Source organism: Chrysemys picta, chromosome 7, assembly GCF_011386835.1.
Source record: "Chrysemys picta bellii isolate R12L10 chromosome 7, ASM1138683v2, whole genome shotgun sequence".
Taxonomy (NCBI): domain Eukaryota; kingdom Metazoa; phylum Chordata; order Testudines; family Emydidae; genus Chrysemys; species Chrysemys picta.
In genome coordinates this window covers 47821534-47837066 of record NC_088797.1, presented here as the reverse complement: position 1 = coordinate 47837066, position 15533 = coordinate 47821534, and the positions used below count along the sequence as shown (strand labels likewise).

General features: G+C 52.8%; 1 protein-coding gene across 2 annotated transcripts in view; it reads right to left on the bottom strand.

The window, feature by feature from the left end:
• The window catches only part of GRM2 (glutamate metabotropic receptor 2), a 78590-nt gene extending 63517 nt beyond the window's left edge, over window positions 1-15073 (bottom strand). Inside the window, exon 1 of one of the 2 annotated variants that reach the window (XM_005285275.3) lies at window positions 14844-15073. The gene's annotated coding sequence lies outside the window, so the exon portion shown is untranslated. The remainder of the gene's footprint in view (window positions 1-14843) is intronic. The other variant, XM_005285274.4, reaches the window with a different exon arrangement.
• Window positions 15074-15533: the final 460 nt, after the last annotated feature.

Genomic DNA, 15533 nt, shown 5'->3' with positions numbered 1-15533 from the left:
CCTGGCATGGTTCACCCCCATCCCTGACGCCTGCCCCTTTTGCAGCGTGAGGGAGAACCTGGCACACACGTATCTCAAATGTGCCAGGTTGCAGCCCCTATTCTGGCTCCTCCAGAGCTTCCTGTTGAGGTTCTAGCGGCACTTCCCCCTATCTGTTTATATTCGCACACCCTGGCCGTGGCCCCATGAAGTCGCGAGACTGCCTCGTCAACCTCCTCCTGGCCCTGGCCAAAGTGGCCATCTTCAACACCAGGAGGAGGATGCTGGACAAGGGGGTGCTCTGCAACTGTGGGGCCTATTTCCGCTCTTCCCTGGTCTCACGCATCCAGACAGAGTTCCTCTGGGTGACGTCCACTGGCTCCCTAGACAGTTTGAGGAGCAGTGGGCGCTGTTCGGGGTTCTCTGCTATGTCTCTCTCTCTCTCTGGATCCCTAGTTTTGAACCTGTGACCTTCACTCCTGACCCTGTTATTCATTAGTTATCCCCCATATTCAGTTGGTTCCCAGGTCCAGTGGTCCCTCACGCAAGGCTGGGGGCGGGACCTTTAGACGTGGGTGGGCTTGTGCCCATCCACCTCCCAGGATTCCAATAAAGCCACTGTGGCCTTTACAGAGCCCATCACCAGCCCTCATGATGCAGCATGAGGGTGGTTCCTTCTGGCTGCTCTAACCAGATGTCAGGGCCAGCCCTGGGCCCTGCACGGACTCATCAGCTCCCAGCACAGCCTGAGACTCCTCCAGCCTAGGTCCAGCAAGGCAGGCAACTCGCTGCCTGATTGTGGGGCTGAGGCCTTGGAGGGAGGCAAAGCCACAGCAACCATTATCATTACCCCAGGACATTTCCCCCTCACCCTAGTGTCGTGTCCAGCTGGGGCAGGCTGGCCCGCTGGGCCAGAAACAAATGCAGATGGCATGACTAGCTTTAAAGAAATGGGCAGGGCAGAAGGAATGGAGCAGGGGCTGCGGAACCTCTGCCCCAGGCAGGGCATGGGTGGTGGAGGAGACTCAACCCTTAGCCTCTGGCAGGGCAGGGGCGCTGGAGGTGGTACCATCCTTAGGGGGTCCAGATTGCAGAGATGGGAGCAGTGAAATCTCCAGATCCCTGATGTGGCCCAACAGCCAAGCAGTCCTGAGAAAAAGGAGGTTCTGGAAGCCGAGACATAGAACAGGCCCGAGTCGGGGCAGGGTCACTAGCAACGATGGCTGAGATCTCACTAGACTAAAGTAATAGCAGTCCTGCTGCTAATAATACCGAGTTAATGTACCCTTAATAACTTTTACACAGTGCCTACCAAAGGATATCTGATACCTGGATACTAGAGAGACTCAGAGAAATGCAGCACAGATAGAGAGGTGATAATAATGGCGATGGATGGATAGATTATTCTTTATGCTCGTTAATGAATTACAAGCATAAAGAATAATCCTCCAACACCCTCGTGAGAAAAGAAGAACCATTATAACTAAAGCCTATTACAACGGTGTTGGACTCACCCCTGCGGCGCCGCCTGCTTGTTGTCTCAGGGAATTAGCTCATCCAGCCTCTGGAGCACCCTCTGCAGGCCGGTGTCCCGCTGCTGCTGGCCCCCCGTGTCCCTCCCAGGACCTGGTACCCTTTTATCTGGGGTACTGCCCCCTGGCAATACCCCCATATTCTGCCTCTGGGTCACCCCTCTCTGGGGAACCCCCAACCCTCTAATCCCCACCTTGCCTCAGTCTGGGCTACTGCCAGTCATCATCAAGCCCCTGCTCCCTGGGGCAGACTGCAGTGTAAAAGCCACTCATCATAGGCAAGGGGGTTCAGACCTGCTGCCTTCCTCTGCCTCCCAGTACCTCTGTGGGCCTAGGACCAGGCCCCGCAGCCTGGGGAGTTGCCAGCCTGGAGCTCCCCTGGCCTTTCCCAAGCCCTGCTTCACTCCCAGTACCCTTTCTGCAGGCAGCCAGGCCCTTCTCTCTCTCTGAAGGCAGAGAGAGACTGTTGAGCTCCTCGTTCCCAGCCTCTTATATAGGGCCAGCTGAGGCCTGATTGGGGCATGGCCCAGCTGCGGCTGCTTCCCCAATCAGCCCCATTTTTCCTTCCCTGCCACAGCCCTCTCCCAGGGCTGTTTTAAGCCCTTTAGGGCAGGAGCGGGGTAACCACCCTGCTACACCCATTATCCTGAATTTACAGCTGGGGAAACCGAGGCACGGGGACTTAATAACCCACAGACACAGCAGCACAGCCAGGAATCGAACCCCATCTCCCTGTCTCCTGCTAGACCATGTCCCTGCTTAGCCAGTCTGTCCATCAACCCACTGTGGGTTTGGCACTGCCTGCTGGTAGCACGGTAGGAATCACAGCCTGCCACGGCGTTGTTATTACGTCACATTTAGTGCTGGTGGAAGACCCAGGCTGGCGCCAGGGACGCTCCAGGCAGGGGCCTGCCTGGCTTCTCAGGCTGGCAGGGGAATCTGAAGTCCCAGCGTGCTGAGGGCTGGGCTTTCTCCACAGTCACTGGTCATGTCCAGCTCCAGGAGAGGAGCACAGACACTTTCCCCCAGCGCTACCCAAGCACCTTGCATTGCAGCTGCTAGGGGCAGAGTCCTCCCTGAGGTCACGTCAGCCAAGATGGATCCCTGTCTCTGCCGGAGGGGTCAGCTTCTCACAGCACCACTGCTCAGCGTCTGGTCCCTTAATGAGTAAGCCAACAACCCCACTTCCCTCCCGAACTGATGGGCCTGTGTTTCAGAAGAGGGCAGAACCCAGGGCTCCTGGGCCACTCTACAATAACAGAGCAGGGTTTGCATAGCCCAGGGCTCCCAGGGCCACCCTACAATAACAGGCCAGAACTCCCAAGCCACCGCCTGTAACAAACCCCTGTGGAGCACACGGCGCCCCTACACTCCAATAACCAGCCTCCCAGAACCCCACCGCTGATGGATCAGTGACAAAATTCCTGCGTAACAGACTCAATTTCCTTTATTTCTCTGGCTGCTGAGAGCTTGCAATGCAATGCCCGAGCAGGCTTTGTTCTGAGACATGGACCGGGTGGGGAGAATGCCAAGCACTCTGAAACCCACTGAGACACTACAAACTGGCCTCAACATACTTTATCATTGGGGAAAAGTAGAGTGGGGAAAACTCACCCGTTAATAGGGGCTGTTTTCAGTGTGAGGTTTATAATCTCACCAGCCAACGGTGACATGATTCTGTGTGCGCGTGCATGCACGCACGTGGACACGCACCATTCTGTATATGGACGTCTGTGTAATTCCGAGTGCGTGTGTGTGAAACCAGCCCAGCACTACGCTTGTCAATGAGCTCACGCAGGAAAATGATAAAAGACCAGAGCACCATCACACCTGTGGGCGAACACTTTTCCCGAAGCGATCGCTCTGTATCCGACCTCTCAGTCCTCAGCCTCAAAGGAAACCTGCGCAACACTTACAAGAGATGAGCCTGGGAGCTTAAATTCATAACTTTGCTAGACACTTAAAGTCCTGGACTGAACAGAGACACTGGATTTATGGCTTATTAAAACAACCTATAATCCACCCCTAACAACCCCCAGGCTGCCTTTCTCCAGCCCCCACCCCTTTCCTCCCTATGACTGGAGGGCTGTTAATGGGCCTCTTCATCTTGAATGGTCCCTTGAAATGTGTGTTAACTACTTACGAGCTAAACAATCTGTTTGACATTGTATTTAGCTGTGACACTCTGAGTGAATTCCCCAGACCTAAAGAGCTCTGTGTAAGCTCGACAGCTTGTCTCTCTCACCAACAAAAGTTGGTCCAATAAAAGATACCCCTTGTCTCTGTGTGTGTACATGTCTGTTTCTGTGTACATCTGTGTGTCTCTCATTGTGTACATCTGTTTGTGTGGGGGCTCCCCGAGCCCCCACCAGACCACAATTCAAGTTGTTTATAATGTTTGTAATGACCAAGGGGTTCTCCACACACAACAAAAGAAAGATCCTTGTCTCTCTCTTTCCCTTGAGAGAGAGGGGAATCTGAGTCAAAGCAAAGCAAGGCAAAGGAAGGTGGTGTGTCCCTTCGGCTGTCAGAAGGGGGCTGGCTATAGACAACGATAGTAGAGCAAATAAATGCTGCTCTAGTGCTCTCCTCCTGCTTTAACAGGGCCAGTCGGTGTCCTCGTGCCCGCTGTCCCGAGAGGGGAGTGGCTCGGCCAAGGGCACACAGCGAGTCAGTACCAGAGCCAGGAATAGGCCCAGGTGCCCTGCCTCCTGCCTGGCACCCTTCAGTGGCCACCATTACTGCTCCTCGATCAGCCATCGGGGGCACTGTGGGACATGTCTTCCTTCCTCCCAGGCTGACTGCTCTGGTTGGGCTGGGCTCCCAGGCCGGCTAGCAGTGGCTGGGCATGGGAATGAATCCTGGGTCCTCCCAGAGCGCTCAACACAGAGCCACTGACCTATTTAACCCACAGAACGCTGTCTTGGATTCGTCACTCCATCTGTGTCCATGTACACACAGAAATGCTCACAGATGTACTCAGTGTGAGGGGGCACGCGCCTGCTCTAGCAGAGAGGAGACTAATGAGCTCATCTGGGCTCAGCCAGCACTAACCAGGCACACCTGTATGGCTTGGAGCAGGGGAGCGTAAAAAGGGAAAGCCCGCCGCAGGAAGGGGTGGGGAACAGGAAGAAGATTGCTGACTACAGAGGCTAGGTCTATACTGCAATTAAAACCTGCGGCTGGCCCGTGTCAGCTGGCTCAGTGTCAGGCTCAGGGGCTGTTTAATTGCAGTGCAGAGGTTCAGGCTTGGGCTGAAGCCTGGGCTCTGGGACCCTGTGAGGTGGGAGGGTCCTAGAGCTCGGACTGCAGCCTGAGCCCCAGCATCTACACACCATAATTAAACAGCCCTGCAACCCGAGCCAGCTGGCACTGGTGTCTAATTGCAATGTAAACAAACCCAGAGACAGAGCAGCCAAAAGGGAGACAGTTGCAGGCTTCCCTGCTCCTGAAATGACATGGACCAGCTATAAAGCAGGGTCTCCCAAGAGTCGGGGCTGGAGGTAGACACTATACCAGCTGATAAGCCATGCCCTGAATGGGTGACCCCAAACGACAGCCAAAGGTCGCATCAATCAAAGACGGGTTTGGTCTGGCCAGTACCTGTCTTAGGGGAGCTCTGCAGAGCAAGCAGCAGGCAGGGTTTAATGAGCCTCCCACCGGAAGAGCTGAACCAACACCCGGCAGGGGACACTGCACTGCTGTCTTTAGTGTGAGACATCAAGCCCAGGCCCTGGCCACCAGCCATGGTCAGTGGAGTCCTCTAGAGGTTTTTCAGAAGAGCCGGGGCATTAGCCCAAGTGTCCAGGCTAAACACCACTCTGGTCATTGTCCGCTTCTGCCTCCTTGGAAATTCCTCCAGCAGTTCTTCACTTCCTGTCCCAAACTGGCTGGGTGCTGTTAACCGGCTGCTGTGCCCCGCCGCCCCCTGCTGGTGGGCAACACACCATCGCTTGGAGCAGCATCAGCTAGAGCTGGAAGGCAACTGGATTTTCCATTTCAAGGGAAATTCCTCAATTGCCCTTTTTTATTCCTATTCCAAAACGACCCCAAACCATTTTCAAAATGTCCTGCCAAATCATAGAATATCAGAGTTGGAAGGGACCTCAGGAGGTCATCTAGTCCAATGCCCTGCAGGACCAATCCCCAACTAAATTATCCCAGCCAGGGCTTTGTCAAGCCGGGCCTTAAAAACCTCTAAGGAAGGAGATTCCACCACCTCCCTAGGTAACCCATTCCAGTGCTTCACCACCCTCCCTGTGAAAAAGTTTTTCCTAATATCCAATTTAAATCTCCCCCACTGCAACTTGAGACCATTACTCCTTGTTCTGTCATCTGCTACCACTCAGAACAGTCTAGGTCCATCCTCTTTGGAACCCCACTTCAGGTAGTTGAAAGCAGCTATCAAATCCCCCATCATTCTTCTCTTCTGCATTGCTGAAAAGACTTCATTTGGGGTTGATCAGAATGTTTTGCTTTGATCAAACTGAAACATTGCATTCCAGTTCCAACAAATGGTTTGTTATAGAAAAAACGAATTTTTCAACCAAAAGGTTTCGACCCTACTGTTCCACTCAGGTCTAGTGTTAGCCGCCCTCCCATATCAGATGGGAAATCAGCACAAGGTCGTGCCACAGAGTGCAGCTGCTCCCCTGAGCAACCAACTCCTGCCCTCAGATTCCCCAGAGGAATGCCCCTGCTTAGCGCCAGCCTGTTCCCGGGGATGAGGCAGACATGCCGCAGAGCTAGCATCCCCACTTCCCTGTGGCTTGGCCAGGTTCCAGTGATTTTGGCTCTTCTCTGGCCCTGGGCCTAAATACTGACATTAAACCAATAGAGCCAATTCCACTCACACCCCTTCTCTTGCAGAGAGTCCTCCGCTCAAAGAGAGAGCCGGTTCTACAGCTGGTGTGAGCTGGCACAGTGTCTGGGCTGTCACACTATAATCTGCATTGGAGTCAACAGAGCCACACTGTGGATCTGGCCCTGCGTCCCCAAAGTGCTTCTTGGCCTTAAAGACTAGCCAAAAGCACTGACAAGCGAGAAAGGAGTGGGGATGGGGAGTAGAGCAGAGGAGAGTCTGAGGCTAGGTCTACACTACCCGCCTGAATCGGCGGGTAGAAATCGACCTCTCGGGGATCGATTTATCGCGTCCCGTTGGGACGCGACAATCGATCCCCGAATCGACGCTCTTACTCCACCAGCGGAGGTGGGAGTAAGCACCGTCGACAGGAAGCCGCAGAAGTCGATTTTGCCGCCGTCCTCACAGCTGGGTAAGTCGGCTGCGATACGTCGAATTCAGCTATGCTATTCACGTAGCTGAATTTGCGTATCTTAAATCGACTCCCCCCTGTAGTGTAGATGTACCCTGAGTCTGCTCTCAGTTGCTCCAGTGTAAGTCAGGGGTGACCACCACTGAAGTCAATGTCATGACACTGATGTAAAACTGAGGCAAGTGAGAGCAGAGTCAGGCCTGGAGAGCTGTGCGGCAGCGAGATACGGAAAGCTTGTTCCAGATCCCACCTCAGCCACCAAACAACACATTCTTCTCCGATGTTCACTAGGCTAGTCCTCAGGACCCTTTCTCAACTGCTGGAGAAGGCATCAGAGGAACAATGCTTGTGGGTGGAGCACGCCTGGGGGAGGGGAGCATGCTTGTCTCCCACAAGCCAGCCAGGGCCATCAGGAGGTGAATGGGGTTGCACAAGTCTGACACGCTTGGCACTGGCTCCAGAGTGAAGAAGGACACATGGGAATAGAGGGTGACTGGGTGTTATGGTGAGGGGCCTACTAGAAACTAAAAGAAAGAAAGAAAGAAAGAAAGAAAGAAAGAAAGAAAGAAAGAAAGAAAGAAAGAAAGAAAGAAAGAAAGAAAGAATTCAACACCAGAGCAGCCCAGTGGTGCCAGTGGCAGCTGCTTTCCGTAATGCAGCTCTCTGGGCAATACCTGCACCTGGTGCTGGCAATTGATTCTCTCTCTGGTGGGAATCAGCCCCTCCCTGCGACTGCAGAGCTGGCCTCACAGGGGAGAAGGCACAAGAGGCGCAGCACTGAATAGACGGCAGGCCCTTTTCCAGGCTCCAGGCCACAGACAAAATCCCGTGGGTCTCTCCAGCTCAGCTTGTGCTGCTTCGTGTCACCGTCAGCCCAGAGGGTCTCTCTAGAGATGGGTCTGCTGTCTACATTGTGTTGCAACAGAAATGCACTGGGGAGAAAAGTCTGCCTGGTTCTTCTTCCCCTTTGGTTCCATTCCCAATTTGCCACCTTCTTGGTCCTTCAGGGGTGCGGGCCAAGAGGGACCCAATTATTAATAGTAGCATTGACATTACAGTAGCATCGAGGGGCTCGACCTGAGATCGGGGTCCCATCTTGCTGCCACTCATTGAGATCCAGCCACTGTCCAGCAGAGCTAAGTCTAACTGGACAAGACAGACAGTGGTGGGAGGGGGAACCAGCCCAGGGAGTAGATCCGCAGTGGGTGTAAACTGTCCTCGCTCCCCTGGCTCCCCCGCCTTCCAGAGGGGGGAAGTGACTTGCTAATGGTAGCACAGCAGGTCAGTGGGAGAGCTGGGAAAACCCAGGCCTGGCAGCCGTTGAGGGCCAGAGCCTGGTGCACACTGAAATGACAACACACTGTCGTGTGGCACTGAGTCTTGCATACTTTGTTCGCTGTATCCCAGCAAGGCTTTCTGGGCTGGCTGCCCTGGAGTCCAGCAGTCTGCATGCAGGAGCCCATCCTGGCAGTGACTGTGTGTGAGATCTGCAGCAACCCACGGCTCCCATCCTTTGTCCTTTCCCTGCCCTACGGGTACAGAACGGACAGGATGGTGTGTTTCCTGCAGCCCAGAGCCACCCTGAGCATGGCAGGCACAGGCAAGAATAAGCACCCAGGGGTAACTCCTAGAAGCCCAGGGATTTCTAACTAGCTCCTTGCTCTTTGGAACCTGGGTATGGTCCTTTAATTGCAGCCCCCAGTCCTGCCCCACCCTTCCCCTCCCCCAACGGTGAGCACACTAGGCCTGGAGCCCGGTTGCTTCAGAGTGGAAGGCTGAATGGGATATAAATAGGATGGTGCCAGCTTCCTTAAATTAAGCATTTGCTGACACCCCTGGTGCGATGGCGCAACGAGGCATGCTCAGGCAATCCAAGCAGAATTATTACTTTATTGCCTTTCACAAATATGGCTGAGCAGAACCGCTCAGGAAATGGGAGATCGGATCTGAAAGGTGGTAATGGCTGAGAGACGGGGCCAGCCAGGCAGAGAGACAGGGAGCACGAGGGAGGTGGGGGGAACTCAGGATAAGAGTCTCCAAATCACACACCTCCAGGGCTGTGGGCTCCTGACAGGGGCTGAGCACACTAATAATCGAGGGCGGAGATGAGTGCCCCTCTCGTCCCAGGCAGCCCTGGCTTTCACTGGCGCCGGCTTGGCTCACAGCCGCGGCTCCGGCCCCTACAGCCACTGTCGACTCTGGCATCAGAAGTTTGCTCTCAAATAGCAGCTGACAGAGCTTGCCTTTTTCGCTAAGCGCCTGCAACTGGCGAGCCATATCCTTTCTGCCATTACCAAGTGGATCAGCACCCAGCCAGCCAGCACCATGTCCTTGCCTCCACGTCTCAGTGTCAAGGTGGGTCGGACTCCATCCCCGAGCACCACAGCCCAGCAGGGTCAGGTCTGCCTTGTCCTACCCGTGGGGTTGGCGCGGTGGCAGATACATGTCCTGCTCCTGTTGGTGGCTGCCACCTCGCTACGCTGTGTGTGCTATGGTGCGAGTGTGCTGAGGCGTCCCAGTGCCTCTCATTCTGCAGCACAGCAGGGGAGGTGCACGGCAGGCATGGGGCACATAGCCACGACCACACTGACCCAACAGGCAGGGAAGGAGAGCCAACCCCATGGGTGGGAGATGGTGGTGGCAGCCAACAAGAGCAGGTTTGGGAGGGTCAGAAAACAACTCGTCTGTCTCAGGTGCTGAGCTATTCTATAGCACTTTTCAGCTATAGAACTCAAAGGGCTTTACGACATTATCCCCATTTTACAGATGGAGAAACTGAGGCAGAGAGTAGGGAAATGACATGCCCAAGGTCCCTCAGCAGGCCAGTGGCAGAGCACAGACTAAAACTCAGGTCTCTGGATTCCCAGGCCAGTGCGCTATGCACTAGGCCACACTGCCTCCTCATTGAGTACCGAGAGGGTGATAGGAGACAGCGAATCAGCGATGAGTTTGTAGTGCAATCTGATAGTTAACAGGCCCAGTGCCAGGTGGGGCTGCATACAGAGATGCATCCAGCTGTGGTGCGACCACATCACAAATCCAGCTCTGGATTCTCAGCTGGTGAGACTGGTGGAGTGCCACACCAAGCGCAAGACTGGCCCCCTGCATTCGATGCCGGAGCCCCTCCTGGCTGGAGAGAGTTTGGCAAAGGGGAGGGTGTTCAGAGGAGAGCTGCGGGGGCAGAGGGGGAGAAGGGATCGCTTTATGAGGGAAGATTGAAAAAGCTAAATAGCTAGAGCTTGCCTAAGAGATGGTGAAGGATGGGGCACGTAAGAGCCTACAAAGGTCTGAGGGCTGTGAGGCCAAGGGATCATTTATGTGGCACGTGTGGGGGAGGCCTAGGATCAACGGGATGATCTGAACAAAGGAAACATTTAGTTTGGGGGCCATCCCGACAGTGAGAGATGCTAGGCTAGACACAGTCTCCCTAGAGGAGTGGGGGATGCTCTTGCAATCCCCCCTTGTGCCTGACTGAGGCCCCTCATGCCTGATCCATTCTCCTCTTGCACCCTCTCCCCATGACCTCAGGGAGTCCCTCTTGTCCATTGTCTGAGCCCCAGCACTGCACACTGCAGCCACTAGGCCACCAGAGAGGAAGCACTGCCTGTTAGTTACAGCACTGGTCCTTTAGTCAAAGGTTCTAGTCCTGGCTCATCTACTGTCTTGCTGTGTGCTTGTAGGCATGTCACTTCACCTGCGCATGCCTCTCTTTCCCCTCTGATCACATGGAGAATAATAAAACCCCCTGCCCCATAGGGGGGTTGTGAGGGTCAATTCATTAATGTTTGTCAGGTCTGTTGAGCTCCTGGGATGGCAGGGGCTAGGGAAGGAGATAATCGGAGTAATTCTGGGGTTCTCTAGGGCCCATTCTGTCACTTTCCCTCGCTTTAGTAGGCGAGATGTCATTTGCCTTCACATCGATTCATTCTGAAGAGCCCTAAGCTGCCTTTGTTTTCCCACTAGCCCTGAAGTCTGTGGAACAAAGGAAGTGTCTGCGTCCAGCTCCCCATGTACAACTCGACCTGGGCTCTGCTTTTAGTCACTGTCCTGTTCAAACAGAGCCATTTCTCAAATCACAGCCATGCCCGGGTCTCCCTCGCGCATTTCTCTTCTCCAGGAGTCCTAGCTTTCTGTTAGCAGATTTAGTATCACGCTGCTCTATCCCTCTCAGTCTTGCCTATTAAACGGCTCTTCCATCCTAGAATCATAGACATGCAAAACTTCCTTATTTCTTATTTCCTACGAGCCTAAAAACTGAATCTAGCCAGCAGGGGCCAGATCCTGAGCTGGTGTGAAACAGTCATTGGTGCGTCACGTCATTGATTTCAGTGGTGTAAATGGGTCTACTCCTCTTGAGTTTAATAGAGCTGCACTGATGTACATCAGCTCAGAATCTGGCCCAGGTCAGGAAAACACTGGAGCACATACATGTACTCATCCCTATGCAGGAAAACATGCATACAGTGCATACACAAATTGCTTACCTTTAAGCATGCTTGGTAAGCTGGGTGCAAGCAAACAATACATGGCCAAATGTAAAGCGATACATCTGGAAACAAAGAACGTAGCCCATACTTGCTGGATGGGGAGCTCTATCCTGAGAAGCAGTGACTCTGACAAAGATTTGGGGGTTGTTGTGGAGAATCTGCTGAACATGAGCTCCCAGCATGACACTGTAGCCAAAAGAGCTAAGGTGATCCTGGGAGGCATAAACAGAGGAACCTCCAGTAGGAGTAAAGAGGTTGTTTTACTTCTATATTTTTTCTCTGGCGTGAGCACTGCTGGGATAGTGTGTCCAGTTCTGGTGCCCGCAATTCAAGAAGGATGTGGATAAATTGGAGAAGGTTCAAAGAAAAGCCACAGGAATGATTAAAGGACTGGAAAACCTGTCTTATAGCGATAGTCTCCAGGAGCTCAATCTATCTATTTAACAAAGAGAAGGTTAAGGGGTGACTTGATCACAGTCTATAACGGGGGTCAGCAACCTTTCAGAAGTGATGTGCTGAGTCTTCATTTATTCACTCTAATTTAAGGCTTCACGTGCCAGTGATACATTTTGACGTTTTTAGAAGGTCTCTTTCTATAAGTCTATAATATATAACTAAACTGTTGTTGTATGTAAAGTAAATAAGGTTTTTAAAATGTTTAAGAAACTTCATTTAAAATTAAATTAAATGCAGAGCCCCCCCCCCAGACCGGTGGCCAGGACCCGGGCGATGTGAGTGCCACTGAAAATCAGCTCATGTGCTGCCTTTGGCACGTGTGCCATAGGTTGCCTACCCCTGATCTGTAAGTACCAACATGAGAAACAAATAGTTAATAATGGGCTCTTCAATTTAGCAGACAAAGGTATAACATAATCCAATGGCTGGAAGTTTAAGCTAGATCCATTCAGAGTGGAAATAAGGTACCCAGAATTTTTCCAGCACTGGCAATGTTTAAATCAAGATTGGAGACTTTCTTAAAAGATCTGCTCTGGTTGACAGAGGAATTAATTCAGGGACATCCTGTGGGTTGTGTTACAGGGGAGACCTGATGAAATTATTACAACCATCCCTTCTGGCCTTATAAACTATGAATCTATTAATCTGTAAGTCCCATTGACTTTGAGCATATATTTAAAGTGAAGCACATATTTAAATGCTTTCCTGAATTGGGGGCCTGAGAGACTGTGCCGCAGTTGGCAGCCCTGCTCCTCTGGGAGTAGTTAGGTCCTGGTCTTTGCATGGATTTGTTCAAAGAGCTGTACTGGAGTCATCGGATACCCTCCAAATTCTGCACAAGCCTGGAAGGGGATTGGTGGCAGCCAGTTTGTGAAGGTAGCAGGGAAGGGGTTTTACATGCAAAAGCAAAGACAACAAATATGCCCTCCAACCCGCCGCACATCTTGTGCGCTATCATTCATTCAGCTCTCCTGTTGCTCTTCAGTCTTCTCACCTGACAGCTGAAACCGCTGCTTCAGGCTCCTTTCTTGGTGATTTTCTGAGATATGGAACATACAAAGAGACTCTGAGAGCAAGCCCCAGTCTCCATAGGCCCTGTGCTTAATTGACACCATCAGTCATTTCGATAAATTGCCCCAAAATAGACATCCTGTCGGGTCTGCTTTATGAGAGGGTGATTGTCTGTCAGTGATTGTCTGATGGATGGCTGTCCAAGGTGATTTTAAATCCACACAAGTTAATTCAGGTTGCTCTTTGGAATAGCTGGTCAAATCGAGCATTCACAAGACATCAGTGACAAAAATGAGCAATGTGCTCTGATTTCTCGTTTGCCTTTCTTACAAGTGTCCATAAAGGATTCAAAGGCATCTATGGGGTGGAATGAGTTAAAGCTTTTCTCTTGCATTTATAAAACAGACTCAACTTTTTGGAGAGATAGGAGTTTGGGCTTTTGAGACGGCATGATAAATAATGCACTTTGTTTTACATGAATTAGATTGCAGACTTCATCTGGCTATTTCTTTTGAACTGGAAGGCAATTGAGCGCCTTTTCTCCCCTTAGGAATTTGTTAAATGTTACAGCATTGTCTTCTTAGCATGCCCCTGGCTCTAGATAGATAACAAATACCTCTGAGCCTTGCTGGGACCTATACACTTAAAGCTGGGAAATGAGTATTCTTCCCTCTCGTGTAGAAAAGAGAGAAAGAATTAGAGAGGTGAAGGGGAAATTCAGAAATTCGTCGATCCCAAGGCCAGAAGGGACCATTGTGATCAGCTAGTCTGACCCCCTGTACAGCACAGGCCAGAGAACTGCCCCCAGGTCATTCCTGGAGCAGAGCTTTTAGAAACACATTCAATCTGGATTTAAAAATTGTCAGGGATGGAGAATCCACCAAGCTCCTGGGTCAATTGTTCTAATGAAGAAAGAAAGAAAGAAAGAAAGAAAGAAAGAAAGAAAGAAAGAAAGAAAGAAAGAAAGAAAGAAAGAAAGAAAGAAAGAAAGAAAGAAAGAAAGAAAGAAAGAAAGAAAGAAAGAAAGTCTTAATTTCCTGGTCAGATTTTCCCCCAGCCAGTCATTTACTTTTGCTCACTTGGTCAGTTGTTAATTGTGTGACTGGCTTCTGGCTTGAAAAACTGGAAGAAAATAAAAACAAACGCACCTGCCAATCGCTTCCCTCAGCCCGTTTCTGCGCAGACTACACCTGTTTGGGGGGTGATGTGTGTGTGGAAGGGTAAATCAAAGAATGTACCGAGGCCAAACAGAAGGAGGGCTCCAAGTTACCTTGTGTGGCTGGGGGCTGCTCTGAACAAGCCCTGAATTAGGGCTCTAGACTCTGTGCAAAGGAGAGAGGAGGAAACAAGTGTCTCTATTTTACCTGATTCCTTCACACTTCTCTTCCCTCCCCCGCTTTGCGCTCTGGTTTAATCTCCCTGCCTGCTCGGTTTGTTTATTAAAAGCCACGCGGAGCAGTCAGCCCTTTTTCACATATTCAGACTTTTTCGTCTTGCCCACGAAGGACATTGAATAATTCAAACGCAGCAAAACCTGCTCAGGCAGGCCACTCCGGCTGGCATCAAATGGAGAAGACAGCCCCGTCTTTCCTAGACAAGCCAGCAGCAAGGAGGCATATTTTTGCTGCCCCGGAGCTCCCGGGGAAACTGCGGGAGGAGGGGGCTCAGAGTCTGGATCGGGCTAATAAAATTAGTTCTGGAGTGAATCGCCTCCTCCAGCCGCCCAATTCAACTTTAGAAGAGGCTGAATGGCCAGAATTGGGAGTGGGTGCCCAGCACACAGAACTGCCTGGCTCCCAGTACAATCTTGTACCAGCCTTTCCATCTGCCGGGAAGAATAGGATTAGACACCGAGGCTATGTATAGGTTTAGCAAGCCTTAACCAAGCAACGGATGCCCTCACACCCAGAAGAGCGGGGGAGAGGGGTTAGCACCAGCCCTTTGATTCTGGGGAAGACGAGCAGGCGCCCAAGGGGCAGCATCGCAGAGCCAAGTCTCCTGCAGCCTCCAGCCCGGAGGACGGGCTGGGCTGCTTTGCCCCAGGCGGGCACAGGGAAGGGAAGGGTCTTTGTGGCAGGAGATGCCGATGGAGAGCAATCGCTTACCTGGGCAGCAAGGGGACCTGTTAGCGGCTGGGAAGCAGCGGTCCCTTCCCGGGCCAGCCTCTTCCTCGCCTCCCCATCGGAGCCAGGCAGAGGCGAGCGCACTTGGGCTGCTGCTCGCTGGCTGGGGAGCTGCTGCTGCCTCCGCCCGGTGCTGGAGGGGCTCTGCCTCTCAGTCCTCGGCTCTTGCATAAGTAGCTGCCCACCGCGCTGGTGCTGAAGGCTCTTGATTTGCTCAGCTGCCGAGCGGGGCTCTCCCGCTCCCGCGCCCTCTCCCTGATGCTCGCGGATTTGGCTCCCGTTGGTAACTCCTCCAAAGGCGCCCAAGCCAAGCAGCTGGCGCGGCCGGGCTCGCAGCAAGGAGCTGTCCGAGCCTGGGGTGCTGATCCCGACTGGGGACTGTCCCGCTCCGAGGGGGGTGGGTGGCGGGTGCCCTAGGGCCGGGGCGCAGCCCCACGGCTCCCACCCACCTAAGGGACAGGGTCTGCAGGGGCAACTGGCTCATGGCACCGGGGGGCACCTAGGGGCTCCCCCACGGAGGCGCCCGGCAGAGAGGCCCCACTCAGGCCCCAAACTGACCCCCCTGGCACCCCTGCCCTCAGGCCCCATACTGCCCCCCTCCTCCAGGCACCCCTGCCCCCGCATCCTCCTGCTGTAGCCTGACCACAGCCTCAGTGGCAACACGAGCACAGA